At 37.8% G+C, this 15,693-nt stretch overlaps 1 protein-coding gene across 2 annotated transcripts in view; it reads left to right on the forward strand.

Annotated features, from left to right (window-relative positions):
• Window positions 1-15,693, forward strand: part of LOC126816446 (hepatocyte nuclear factor 4-gamma) — a 63,568-nt gene that overhangs the window by 16,352 nt on the left and 31,523 nt on the right. The window lies entirely within an intron of this gene.

The following is a 15,693-nucleotide window of genomic DNA, read 5'->3' on the forward strand; positions in this document are numbered from 1 at the left end:
CATTTCTAAAGACCTGGGTCCTGTTTCACGAAATTTTAACTAAGATAAAATCCAAATTTTAGTAATTTGATTGAATAATATTAGATTGATTTTAGTGCTTAGCCAATCAAAATTGTATTATCTACTAAAATTTGGATTTTATCTTTAGTTAAGATTTCGAGAAACAGAGTCCTGGATTTCAACCAGTTCAGAACAGTAAATCACATCTCTTAAGGGGAGGTTGAGCGGTCGAATGGTCTAATGCCTATACTTAAGATCATAAGGTGTGTCATTGGGTCATGTGATGTGGTTTCGATTCCCCGCTTGTATGTGACACCATGGGTCACCAATCCAACATCATGGAGGTTTCCTCCCACTGCTAATTAAAGACCCACATGCACAAGCGAGTTATTGAAATAAGATTGAAGCATATGTTAGTTTGTGTTGAGTTGACTATTACCTCCCTCTCTCTTTCTTTCTTATACAAAATCAACCAATGTTGGCTTTTCAACAAAATCATGATGGTAAATCACATTCCTTTCTAAAGAAGGACTGTCTATACATTCTAGGCAACGGGGGAGGGGTGGTGGTGGGGGTCAAATTAATGCTGAATAATCACTTTCTGTTTATATTATTTTTACTTGTCTATCTGTTTCCTGTATTTGGTGATAAGAATAAAACGGTATAGTAGACAGACAATCCCTATGTTACACTATAAACATGGTTTAAAGGGCCAATCCCGATAATATTTTGGAAAATAAAACTGCTTAATTTTGTGTTAAAATCCCTTAAAATCCTCTACCTTAGGGCCGAGCAACTAACTCAATATAAGTGATACGTTTTCAAACAACTTAAACCCCTTATGTCTTCATCTGAAAATGGAGACCGGTGTCCCAAGCTGTATTATGCGGTGTCTGGATAAAACCAGACTTTTATTTTATAAAAATAATGTGTAGGTGAAATTTACCTTTCGTTATCAAGTACAAGTACAACACATGGGGCATTCACTGTATAGACCTCTTAAGGAACAGGAATCCATTATCAGGTCACCTAACGAAAAAACTGACCTGAAATCTTAAAAGGGTTACGTGTCCGGATAAGCAGTTTTGACGTTCACGCCCAAACGACTCAATATTTTGAGCTGAAATTTTTAGACACGGTAAATACGCCATTCCTCTATATTTTGGCGCTTAAATTACATACGTACTCAAACTTTTATTTTTGAGACTCTGTTCAAATCGGGATAGTCCCTTTAAGTTGACAATCCTATTGGGTGAGATTCAAGAAACAATCCTTTAATTTATAAACGTTGTCAGTCTGATTAAAATACAGATCTATATTTCGTTTCGGTTTTTTTTTTATACTTTTGGTGGCTTCTACTACATGAAGATCTGACAAGTTATAGCGCTACATCATGTCAGGGGTCAAAAGACCGACTTTTGACCTAACACGTCAGACATTTGATTAACCAATCAGCATTGATGTTACTAGTAGATTACCCACAGTTCCGGGCAAAAAAGGTCAAACACTCGATTCAACAGACCATTTGATTGGCTGACCCCGCATTTCAAGCAGAGAGAAATGGGGTTTAACGTCCACTCGACACAAACTAGGTCATTTCGGGACTAACATATGGTTTAATTCTATTTCAATAATTCGCTTGTGCATGGGTCTTTAGCAGTGGGGGGAAACCGGAGGACCCGGAGAAAACCCACGAGGTTGGACAGGCGACCCTACTCCTTGTCACGTACAACCGGGGATTCGAAACCACGCCAGTCGACTCAATGACAGACTTTATGATACAGCGCGCGCACGCTAACCATTCAGCCATCCAACCCCCCCCCCCCATTTCAAGCAGAACAGGAGTTAAATAACAAGTCTTCCAGATCCAAGTGTAGTAAAGACAAGTAAAATGAAATTTTGAACTATAAAAACGAAACAAAATAGGATTTGTGTTTTAACCAGATTGAAACATTGTCAATGACCTGAAAGTCCAAAATACTAATAGATTTTTTTAAATAATCAACTATAGGTATTTTTTAATCTTAGGAAAAATGAAGTTGACAAATTTGATATTTAACATTTAAAAATCTTCTTTGAGTAGCATTAATTAGTAATTGAACAGTAACATGGTTGAAAGAGAGAGAGAAAAATGGGGTTTAACGTCCACTGGACACAAACCAGGTCATTTTGGGACTAACATATGGTTCAATTTTATTTCAATAATTCGTTTGCGCGTAGGGATCTTTATAGCAGTGGGAGGAAACCGGAGTAAACTCACGAACATGGTTGAAAGTTGCATATTTTGTGTTATTTAAAAATCTGTTATAATAATTGGGTCAGTGAATGTGTTGAAAGGATTTTAATCTTTTTTTTTTTGCTGGTGATTTTTATTAACGAGTACTGTTGATGTTGATCATGGTTAGGGGTGGTGGGGTGTTGCCTTCTGTCAATAATATAAAACAAATGTTAACATTTCAACCAAATTTCACCACTGAACAATAGGTAACATTCCTTAACATTTAAAAATTGGTTTCAATAATTGGGTCAGTGTACAAACAATATGTTTTTTGAAGGATTTCAGCCTGTTTTTTTGTATGCTAGTGTTTTTTATTAACGGATTCTGTATGTTTTATTAACAAGCCCCGGTGATCATGTTTAGAGGAGTACATGATAAAGGTTTTATTGTTTTATGTTCAGAAGTCGTTGACCTGATGTACTATAGTAGATGTGGAAACTTTTTAGAAGTCATCATTCACCTGATGTAGAAACAATGTCGTTAACCTGATGTACGACAGTAGAGATGTATTTATTATTGTGTCAAGAGTCACCTGTTTGTTTGTAATAAACTATATACCTACGTGTGCCTGTTGTTAGTGTAGTTATCTGCTGAATGGACACATATACCTGTCTGTACTTCTACTGGCAAAAACAATAAATAAATTAACTTTTATTCTTTACCTACATTTACACCTGTAGTTAACTTCTGTGTACAGGGAGGCAGGAAGTTTGGGTTCGATCCTGGTTTTGGCAGAGAAAGTTCCCTGTTAAATTTTCCGCGGTGCCAGAGAGAGGTCCAGGTCTAGATGTTTCGATGGGACAAAAATCAACGAAGCCCCATGCACGTAAAAGACCCTTCGAAATTTAAAATTTGAAATAAAGAGTAGGCTTTAGTGCCCCTGTCCAGGCAAAATTTCCTTCATAGCACATAGCACACAGTATGGCATATGCCCGTCTTCATTAATCCAGTCGGTGTAGAACAGTAGGATGTTAAACCCCATTCATTTCTCCCCTGGGCCCCTCCCACTAATATCTGGGATTAGTAATCGTAAGCTTAAGTTTCTATTTATAGAAATAATTGAGAGATTATCAGATTAGCCTGTATAGTACCTAAAGCTTGTACCTTGTTCTAATATATAAGTTAATACTATAGGGCCTATAGGCCATACATAATAATATTCTGGTTCTCGGATACAATGAAATAGAATGTGGTCCTAATTTTCTACACAAACATAGTTTATTAACCGTGAATATACATCATGCAGTATGCCATTAGAGAATTTTGGCAGGGCAGCTCCTACTCTTTATCAAAATCCAGATATTAGTGTTTTTTGAAAGTGCTAGCTTATGGGTGGAGGGGGGTGGGTGGGTGATCAAGTGGTTAACACATGAGCGTCGGATCATAAGGTCTGTCATTAAGTCAAGTGGTGTGGTTTCGATTCCCTTCTTGTATGAGACACAGAACTGGGTCACCTGTCCAACTTGTAGGTTGTTTTCAGGTCCTCCGGTTTCCTCCCACTGCTAAAGACCCCTACGCGCAATTCAGATTATTGAAATAAAATTGAAACATAGGTTGGTCTCTCACTCTCTCTCTCTCCCTCTCTCTCTCCCTCTCTCACTCTCTCTCTCTCTCTCTCTCTCTTCCATGAAAAAGGTCTGGACAGGTGTATTATCCTTTACGTCGATTTATTCTGGATAGTTTTATTTGTATAATATTTTATTTCCGTAAAAAAATAAAGCACGACCTGAACGTTATATAGAATAAATAACAAGATAACAAAACAAGCGAACAAGACTTGATAAATATAGAACTTTCATCACCCCGAGAAAATATTGATAAAACATAATTTTCTCCTTGGCAGTGGTGCAACATGGAGGGCCTGGCAAGGAACATTGTCTAGTTGTTTAATTATGGGTAAAGTTACTGTTTTTGTCTCCTCCAGGTCGTTAAAAACTGTCATGTATTCTGTCTCTGTAACATGCTGTTTTTTGGACCAACCGCTCTTTCCTGCACCACTGACAAGGAGAAACTTGGACGAGAATTTCTGACATCCTGTTTAACTATGACATCCTGATATATAATTACTTGCATTATTTTTTTGGTGTGTCCTCAGTCTAGAACTGTACTAGTCATGTTTTGGTGTGTCCTCAGTCTAGGACTGTACTAGTCATGTTTTGTAGATTATCGTAACCTTATTTCTCTCTCTTATTATCTCAGATTACAAAACTATACAGTTATATGGGACAACAATCACTGGTTTATTATACACAAGCACGACGTTTCGATAAGTATTCTCTTATCGTTATCAAGCACAATAACATTTAGTAAACTTGAGGGTCTATATATATGTACAATGTGAAACCATTCTTATTACTAATCATTTCTACATCTCATAAGAAAGGTTAAGTTATTACACACTTGAATATATTTCCCTTCTAGTCCATATAACTGTATAGTTTTGTTATGTTTCCAATTGCTAAATGCCACTAAAGGATTATATCTCAGATTAGTAGCTTATATATATATAATATTTACATACCTGTATATATATTATAGGATAGAGATTAGCTCACCCCAGGTTAATTTATTTATAGTTTTTATAAACCTACATTCAAATATGGTGGTACATTGTATATTGTCATCACCTCAGTCTGTCTTGTTAGAGTTGTTGATCATTTTATTTTAAATGATATTTACAAAAATTGTTTTTTTTTTTTAATTCACACGATTGAGCGCCATTAAGCGGCTGAATATTGATCCAGGAGAGTTTTTTTATGGGGTTCCTTTCAGTTGCCTGGTTTCGATTCCCCGGTTGTACGTGACAAGAAGTAGGGTCGTCTGTCCAACCTCGTGGGTTTTCTCCATTTTATCTGGTTTCCTCCCACTGCTACGCGCAAGCAAATTATTGAAATGAAATTGAACCATATGTTAGTCCCAAAATGATCTAGTTTGTGTCGAGTGGACCCTAGGTACTCCTTGTCACACTTTAACAAACTATGTGGAAGTGACGAAAGCCCGCGAGGTTTAAACGTGCAACCAGGAATCGAAACCCCGCCAGTTGACTCAATACAGCGCGAACGTGCTAACCATTCGACCATCCAACCCCCCTGTTAACCTAGCAGCAGATAAACTTTTATAGTACCGTACAGTTGTCATTTAGAGTAAAGGTCTTGTCCTCGGTGACCAGTTTCTAGAACATTTATTACCACTTCTCTTGTACAGTTGTCTTTTAGAGTAAAGGTCTTGTCCTCTGTAGAACATCTATTACCACTTCTCTTGTACAGTTGTCTTTTAAAGTAAGGCTATTGTCCTCAGTGACCAATATCCATATCTAGAACATCTGATACCCCTCCTGATACCACTTATCATTTAAGGAGTTCACCTAGCTAGGCTATTGTCCTTGGTGACCTGGGTCAGGATCTAGGACATCTTTATACACGAACAGCTGAGGTAAGTTTAATACACTGTGACGATATATAAAATTTAGCTTAATATTACGTACTTGAATAGATAGATCTTGTCGTCTCATAGCCTTGAACATTGTAGTAGTACAATCACACTATCGCGTCATAAGAAAAATGATATGAAGATTTTTATGTACACATTGAGTTCACCTAAAGTTTACTAGGTTAGATTTTAGGTGTACTCTGCCCCTGTGCTTTTCAAATAGGAATTTTCCATATATGGTCGAAGTCATTTTCAAAAGTGAAGAATCGGGGCAATAGATTTGACAAGAAAATAGAATTCGTAGAAGATGAGGTAGAATTGAATCCAGGGCTAAGTTTGGTCCGATTTACTTTGATCAAACAAACCGTAGAGTACCTCAGTTTTACTTAGGTTATAAGATAAGACCTTTAAAAATTGAATCCGGGTTTAGGTTCGGCCCGATTCACTTTTATCAAACGTCACGTGATAGTACCTCTGATTTATAATAAGTCAAGATCTTTGCAAGCCAGGAAATAAGGCACCTGTCACAGACAATGTCAGGCACTAAACCACTTGTGCCTGTCATTTTGTCCGGCACTGATTTGTCTTTTTAATTGATATTATTAATACATGTCTGGCACTAAGTTGAAAATGTCCGGTACTATTTCATAAGGTGCCTGACATTTTGTCAGGTACATCAAAAACCGTTATTTCCAGGCCTGCTTTCAGGGGTTGTAGGGTTGAGTGGTTTGACGCATACCCTTTAGGTTATAAGATCTTTCATTGACATGGTTTTGATCCCCAGCTTGTACATTGTAGAGTCGCCTGCCCAACTTTGTGGGTTTTGCTGGGTCCTTCAGTTTCCTCTCAAAGCTAAAGACCCCTGCAAGCAAACTACGAATTATAGAAATTGATTTGTACCTATTAGTCCTGAAATGACTTAGTTTGTGTTAAGTGGATGTTAAACCCCATTTATCGCTCCGAGGACACCCACCACCTCCATAAAAAAAAGCAGTTGGATATTGGAAAGATCTAATAAAGACAATGAAAATAAAAGTTATAGCAAACTAGATAAATTGTTGGCTGTTATGAAAACAGTGAATCAGATAGATATGTACAATTTGTAAGCTGATGTGGTTTCCCTCACATCCCATGCACAGGGAACCAAGCCAAACTGAGTACCAGGTCAAACCATGCACAAGGAACCAAGCCAAACTGAGTACCGGGTCAAACCATGCACAAGGAACCAAGCCAAACCAGGTACCAAGTTAAACCATGATAAAAATACTCATCTAAAGTGTTCCATTCATATGACAAGGAGTTAATCGTTTGCAGTTTCCAACTTTGGTGAACAAGTCACTGACTAATTATTCAAGAGGTCCCCAGTCTAGTCATTCGGATGGTACGTAAAACTGATGTCCTATATATACATTGTCCGAATAGAAACAACAGTTAGTGTTGGAACAATAAACCATGTGTTAGTCTCGAAATAACCTTGTTTATAGCTTAAACTGCAGAACAGTAGGATGTTCAACCCCATTTCATTTCATTTTGTTTATAGCTGAAACAATATACTGCATGTTCACCTCAACAATTTCTAGTTGTAACTTGTATTTGAAACCCCCTTTCTCTCTCCGGGGGTTGTAAAACAAGGCCTAGCTGTCATTGAGTCAACTATCGTGGTTTCGATTCCTTGGTTGTACGTGACAAGGAATAGGGTCGCCTGTCCAACCTCGTGAGTTTTCTACTGGTCCTCTGCTTTCCTCCCACTGCTAAAGACCCCTAATTATTGAATTATTGAAATAAAATTGAACCATATGTTAGTCCCAAAATGACCTAGTTTGTGTCAGAGGTTAAACCCTCTCTCTCTGTCTCTCTCTCTCTCTCTGTGTCTCCCCCCACCCACCCCCTCTGCTCCCTCTGTTTAATTGTACACAGATGGATATTTCTGTCACTCCCTTTAAGATATAGAAAAAAAAAGTTAAAAGTTTTGTGTAACTATGTGTTTAGGGTAAGTGAAAAAATATATATATATATATATCTATATTTATATCCCACGAGAGAGAGATTAGTTAGAGATATATAAGTCTATAATATATATATAGAGAGAGAGAAACCTGTCATATATAAGTGGGACATGCTAACTGTGACTAATAGTACAAGTCCTATTTTATCACAGCACACTATGACGTCAACTTATGTTTTCGTATTTTTAACCTGTATATTGGTTTGAGGGTGAAGATATAGTACTCTACTCATGGACTATAAAGGTGGGGTGAGAGAGAATCCATCTTCACATCTATGGACTGTAATAGTCCAGAAGAGTTGGAATTTAGCAATTGTCATAACTTAGAAATGAATGTGTATGTCGAAAAGTTTTAGGGGCTGTAGGTGAAGATATTAACCGACTGTTAGGGTCTAGATAAGAGTTATATGTCTGTCAAAACACTTGTCATTAACGAACTTGATTTTATTCCTCGTCTTGTTCAATTCGCGTTTAACGTGACTAAAGATAATAATAACTCAAGTTTCTTCATGACTTCATATAATAGTATTCCGAGTTTCTTCAATCAGTGATAAATGTTGGTTGTTGTGGCTAAAACTTGAAATAATCGTATTCCGAGTTTTTTCAATCCGTGAAAAACGTTGGTTATCGTTTTTAAAACTTTGAAATAATCGTATTCTGAGTTTCTTCAATCAGTGAAAAATGTTGGTTGTCGTCGTTAAAACTTGAAATAATCGTATTCTGAGTTTCTTCAATCAGTGAAAAACGTTGGTTGTTGTTGTTAAAACTTGAAATAACTTTCTTTGATCTGTGTTTAAGGTCAAAGGTGACTAGAAATAATCACACCCCAAGTTCCTTCAATCTGCGGAAATCCTTCTTTTGTGGTCATTGTTAGTGTTGGATTAGTGAATGTGATATAAATTTATGCAAATTGCACGATTTTCGATTCACAGTGATTACGATTTCAGTGCGATGCAGCCTACCTGAAAAAAAGTGTTTATTAATATAATTCTTGTTGTTAGGTTCACGCGTACGTACTTACGTGTATTAGCTTTGTTTTTAGATGTAGGAGTGTTTTTGTTTTGTTGTGATGTTGAGTAACGACTAGTTTTGCGATATACAGAAAGTATAATATAGTTGTCGACTAGTTGCGATACATAAAGTATAATATAGATATCGACTAGAGATTAGAAAGGATAACATCAATGTGATAATTTGTAAGATAGAAACAAAGTACAGAAGGCTTCTTTCATTATCTAATTTTGCGAACCCTTACGTTTAGTTTAAGCTTTGATAAAATTATAAAATGTGTAGTACATCAATCATGTTGTTGGAGAATTTATTACAACCAGATAAAAGTATGGATTTCTGTTTGCAGTGGGAAGACAGTGAAGTAGCTGATCTTTTCAGAGGTAAATTTTTAATAGTCTTTCTTCATCATTTGAGGAATTATTCAAGTGGCAGTAGGTAAGATTAGATGCGGAGCTGACAGAGCTATGATAAATAAAAACAAGATAATGGAGTGCGCGCAATATCATAAGGTCTGTCATGGAGTCAATTGGCGCGGTTTCGATTCCCTGGTTGTACGTGGTAAAGAGTAGGGTCGCCTGTCCACCCTCGTGACTCAAGTTTCCTCCGCAAGCAAATTGTTGAAATAAAATTAAACCATATGTTAGTCCTGAAATGACCTAGTTTGTGTCGAGTGGACGGTAAACCCAATTTCTCTCTTTCTCTCTCCCATGTTTTATCCTGGAGTAGCTCAGTGTGTTCAACCCTGGTGGTCCCATGTTGAATCTTGGAGCAGCTCAATGAGACGTTGTCCCAGGGTTTATCCTGGAGTAACTCATGGATGTTGAATCCTGGAGTAGCTCTGGTCATGCACAGCTTTGTCATTTGGATGTGCAAAAAAAACATGGACCCATGTACACATTGGCGTGCACTTAAAAGAGCCCACAGTTACAATTTGATAATGAGTAGCCAGAAATGTTTTTTTGCAAACTTTCTATTATACCACACTGTATGGTGTAGACCCATTATCATTAACCCAGTTGGAGCAGAAAGATGGAACGTTGCACAATTTATTGTTGCATCTGCTTGCTCTTCTTTGGATTCTCTGGCCTGACAAGTGATGTGTTGCCTAGTCTTTCAAATGATATGAAAAGCCGAGACCGTCCACACACTGACATTGGGTATGCAATTAAAAGAATATTTGGAATTCAGTGATGAGTAGGATTCTGCTGTGAGATTAAATTATTCTCTTTAGTACTGAACATGTGACCATATAAAAATAACCATATATTAATCTCAGAATAACTTAAGTGTTGTGTTGGACGAAAGATGTAAGCTCTATTTTTCACAAGAAATAAAATGAAATGGAGTTTAACATCCTACTGTTCTGCATCAACAGGAGAGAGAGCGAGAGAGAGAGAGCAAGAGAGAGAGAGAGAGAGAGGGAGGGCGAGAGAGAGCGAGCGAGAGAGAGAGCGAGAGAGAGAGAGAGATGGGGTTTAAGTCAACTGGACACAAACTAGGTCATTTCGGGCTAACTGCAACAACAGGGCTAATGAAGACCTGCATTCGCCTTACAGTGTGCTATGAGCAAAATTTTCCTGAACACTCTTTTATACTTGACCCCCTTTCCCCTCCCCCCCCCCCCTTCTCCTCCTCCTCCTCCTCTGCATCTTACTGAGAAATAGCTCTGACACCTTGCCCTAATTCTTGCTTGGAGTGGGAATCACGTGGCTAAGTGGGTAAGACGATGGCTTGCTAGCCTGGAGGTCGGGTGTTCGATCTCTGCATTGGCCGAGAAAGTTCATCCCGATTTTCCGGCGTTGTTTGCCCTTGTCAGTGATGCAGGATGGAGGGTGGGCCTGACAAGGACAGCTGTCTAGTCGTTCGGATGGGATGAAAAACCGAGGTCCTGTGTACACATTGGCGTGCACATAAAAGATCCCTTGTCAGTTGGAATTCGATATAAGAGTAGGCTGTAGCGCAGCTGTCCGGGCAAAATTCCCCTCATAGCACACTGTATGGCGTCTGCCCATCTTCATTAGCCCAGGTTAGGAGCAGAACAGTAGGACGTTAAACCCCATTTCATTTCATTTCATTTCATTTCTTGCTTGGTGGCTCAGTGAGTAAGTCACTGGCTTATTAACCAGGAAGTTGCAGACTCTATCCTGGCATGGATCGTAAAACTTTCGCGGGATTTTATAGACTGGTTTCACCTTGTCATTTGATATTCCCCACTTTACTGAGAAATAGCTCTGTCATCTTGCTCTTATTCTGCCAAATCATACTATTAAAAAAATCCTAGTTTTTGACCTGAGGTACAACACGTTTTGTCTTCTGTCCTGTAAGATTACAGTTGGGTCAAACATGAATGACCTTAGTAAACTAGATAACTGACAGATATAGTGAGGTCATTACACAATGGCTATTGTCAAGATACTCAAACTGATTCTCAGGGAGGGTTGGATGGCCGAATGCTTAGCATGTTCGCATTGTATCATAAGGTCTATCATTGAGTCAACTGGCATGGTTTCGATTCCCCGGTTGTATGGTTGCCGCTGTCCGGGCAAAATGTCACACATATACGCAGTATGGCATAAGCCTGTATTCATTATCCCAGTCAGTGCAGAGAAGTAGGACAGATGAGCAAGGTTGTGTTGAGTGGCTCCGTTTGTTGATTCTAGTTTACATATTTTACCAGATGAATAATGTACAGACATGATTTCTGTTTATAAATTAGGACCTGAATGACCTTGAAACAGACGAATATAGATTACTAAATGTCCATGAATTATAATTAATGCCTCACACATTGGTATCTATTTAATATGTGCACTCGGCAATCACACATATTTATTTCTTGAGAGAGAGAGATAGAGAGAGATAGATGGTGTTTAACGTCCACTAATTCATTCAGGATTAAGCAGTGGGAGGAAACCCAGAGAAAACCCACAAGGTTGGACAGGTTACCCTACTCCTTGTCAAGTAGAACCAGGGAATCGAATCTACGCCAGTGGCCCAGTTGAATTAATGACAGACCTTATGATACAACAAAGCGCACATGCTAACCATTCGGCCATTCACCCCACCCTCCCACCATAAATATAAGGAAATGTGGTTGAAGACCTTCTTTTATGCTTAACTAGTTAATATGAGTAAAATACAGATCTATATTTCATTTCGTTTTTTTTATACTTTCAATGGCCTCTACTACATGAAGATCTGACCAGTTGTAGTGGAAGGTTGCGTCATAGGGTCGTATGACCTTAGACATTTTATTAACCAACCAGTATTGATGTTTCTAGTGGAATACCTACAGTTCCGCGTGCACCTTATGCCAAGAACTCGGTGTAACAGGCAGTTTCATTGACTAATCCCTCACATCATCCAGAACACGTCAATGATAACAACTCTTCCAGATCCTAGTGTAGTAAAGACAAGTAAAAAAAAATTTTAAACTATAAAAAACAAAATGAAATAGGATTTGTGTTTTAACCAGATTGCTAACGCAATGTGCTGTGCGTCTATTTCAAACTGTCATGTGATCTCTTAACACGCTGCCAATGGTATAAAACTTTGGGTTGTTTTTTTTTTTGTAACACCCGAATAACTAGACATGATTCCTTGCCAGGAAGAGTGTCCAGTCGTTCTGATTTGATAAAAAAGAACAATACCAAGTAAAAAACGGGATAAATGAATAATTGATATTTTTAGTCCTGCCGATCTCTATGAAATAAAACTGTTTTATATCATGATATTGATGTGGATCAAAATAAAAACCAAAACAATTTAAGAGTGTTTGTGTGACATGGATAATTAAGAGTGACAGGTTACTTATTCAAGCATAAAAAAAAAACGTAAAAAAGAATCGTGATACATTGATTCAGTGTCATGTGATTCAATACACGTGAATTACGATATATAAATTCAACAATATATCGTGTCAGCACTTGGTGCAGAAAGATAAAATGTTAAACCCATTTTATTTCATTTTATTTCTGTTATATGTAAAACAGTTGTCAGGCTATAGGCCTACTGATACACTTATAGAAAGTTCACAGAGATTACATGTACTAAAAAGGTTCTTAATTCTCTTGTACAGACTCAACTGGAAAACATCTTGACACACATGTCAGAGTCGCCATTGAAAATGATAAAGGATTTGAAGTTGACTGAGTGAATATCTATTGAGTTTAATAATTGAATAATGTAGGTTAGATCATGCGACCGTTTCTCGATTCAATATTTATTTTCATATTAAATAACAGCATTGAAAGAAGCTCTACAATATGTTTAGAGATTGTATGTATTCATTTATACGTTCAATAGAAAATAGAAAAACACTTGACAGTATCTGTATTAAATTATCATAAATAATATAATAATAAAAATTTGTCATACACGTATATACAGAGTTAAAAAGACATGGATGCATTCATGTGTATGAAAACATATTAGGCCACAATTTCACTTTCTTACAATATATCAATGGGGGTAGGGTGGCTGAATAGTTGAAGTGTGCGCGTTGCAACATAAGGTGGGGAGGGGGGTGGATGGCCGAATGGTTAGCACGCGCGCGCTGTATCATACGGTCTGTCATTGAGTCAACTGGCGGGGTTTTGATTCTCCGGTTGTACGTGACAAGGAGTAGGGTCGCCTGTCCAACCTCGTGGGTTTTCTCCCGTTTCCTCCCACTGCTAAAGACCCCTAAGCGAATTATTGAAATAACATTGAACCATATGTTAGTCCCGAAATAACCTAGTTTGTGTCGAGTGGACTTAAACCCCATTCTCTCTCTCTCTCTCCCTCTCTCTCTCTCTCTCTCTCTCATAATAAATGAAATGTTTTGTGGCACTAGAATATGCTGAAAATTTCAGTCAAATTGCTCTACTCTGCTTTCTGCTACAAGCCCCCACACACCCACACACACCACCCACCCAAACTGCTTCATGTCTCCTTAAAACGCTTGAGAATTTCTTGTACCTATTAATTATAGTTCAGCCAACAAATCCTTCTTGGACGAGGTCTATTATACTGCTTTCAATGTTATTCAACTCCAATACATTTGAGCATTTCTTGTGCCTATTAATTAAAGGTTACCCAACAAATCTGTCTATACTACTTTGAATGTTATTCAGCTGTATATAATAGCAATAGTCCTACATATTGCTGTACTCTAGATTTCAATGAAGCAACAAGTGGCCTGAAACAAACATGGTAAAATGACGAAGCAATATCTACAATAACTTGGGTTTTTTTTAAAACTATTTTATTTGCTTTGATTTATTTTTCGTGGACTTTGGAATTTCTAAAAAAAAAAAAAAAATTTTTTTTTTTTTGTGTGAATGAATGACGACATGCTTATGGTTATGTATCTGGTATCAGATGGCTGGGTAGATCCCAGTTTGTACTGTGGCTTTTTTTACGTAAAGCATATTTGATAAAGGCTAAAATAGTTTATGGTCGCTGAGTTTTTATTGGTCGTGTGCTATTGATATGCTGGCACATATTTTGACTTCAACCCCATCGAAGCAGAACAGTAGGACATTAAACCCCATTTCATTCATTTGACTTCAAGGCAAAAACAATTTGATGTTAAGTCATTCTATATTTTGACCAGTTTGCTCCAGGTCAGCGCGGTGGGTTGGATGGCCGCATGATGTATCATAAGGCCTGTCATTGAGTCAACTGGTGTGGTTTCCATTCCCTGGTTGCACATGACAAGGAGTAGGGTCGCCTGTCCAACCTCGTGGGGTTTTCTCTGGGTTCTCCGTTTTCCTCCCACTTCTAAAGATCCCTACGCGCAAGCAAATTATTGAAATAAAATTGAACCATGTGTTAGTCCCGAAATGACCTAGTTTGTGTTGTGTGGATGTTAAACTCTCTCTCTCTCTTTCTCTCTCTCTCTCTCTCTCTCTTTCTTTCTCTTATCTATTTGAATAATTAGAAATGCATCATGTATGAATTATATGTCGCAGCGGGTCTAATCCATCCAATTTCTCAGCCATCCGATAGTCTAGAGATTTCATAATAGGCTTGTTTTTGTCTGATGAATAAATGTCAAGATAGTACATGTACTTTATATAACATTTGAAGCTAAAAAAAAAGAAGCTAAAAAAAAAAGACCTGCAATAGGCAGATTTAGCTCTTACAGAATATGGATCTGTAATGTTTCTATCTGCCCCCTAGGCTTCTTTGTAATCATGGAGCCACGGTAACTCAGTGAGTAGGGCGCTGGCTCGCAAACCTGAAGGTTCCGAGTTCGATCTCTATGTTGACCAATAAAGTTCATCAGGATGTTCCGGTGTGGTTCCACCTTGTCAGTTGTGCAGGACAGAGGGCCTGACAATGGACAACGTATAGTGTAGTCGTTAGGATGGGACAAAAAAAACGAGTACCAGTGTACACATTGGCATGCATGTAAAAGATCGCTTGGCAGTTGAAATTAAGTATAAGTGTAGGCCGTAGTGCCACTGTCCGGGCATGAAAAACAGCACACTGTATGCCGTATGCCTGTCTTCATTAGTGCAATTGGAGTAGGACATTAAACTCAATTTCATTTCATTGTAGTCAGGGGTGTTATATTTGTAGTGTAATCTGATATACATGTGTATCAAGGGAGATAATTTGATGTGTCAAGGGAGATAATCTGATATGTATTAGGATGTAGACCACCATTAATTTATTCATTGACTTCAATGTTAATTCTGGTCTCTTTGTCCGGCTCCATCTTTTCCGCAAAATTTTGTTCGGCTGAACGCTTTTCACTACAGACAGAGCAACAGATGGTCATGTCCTTACTAAAGATTTTGTATGAGGTTGACTGCAAAAGATTTGGGATACCCAAACTTGAAGTAGCGTAATAAAAACTTGTAACTATTCGCCACACACATCACCATAACCAACCTATTATTTCTGTTATCCTTCCGCCTCTAAATCATGAATATTTACCAAAAACCTGACAGAAAATGTTAATTCAAACCATTTTTGTCAA

The sequence above is a fragment of the Patella vulgata genome, chromosome 3, assembly GCF_932274485.2.
Source record: "Patella vulgata chromosome 3, xgPatVulg1.2, whole genome shotgun sequence".
In the NCBI taxonomy this organism is placed as follows: Eukaryota; Metazoa; Mollusca; class Gastropoda; family Patellidae; genus Patella; species Patella vulgata.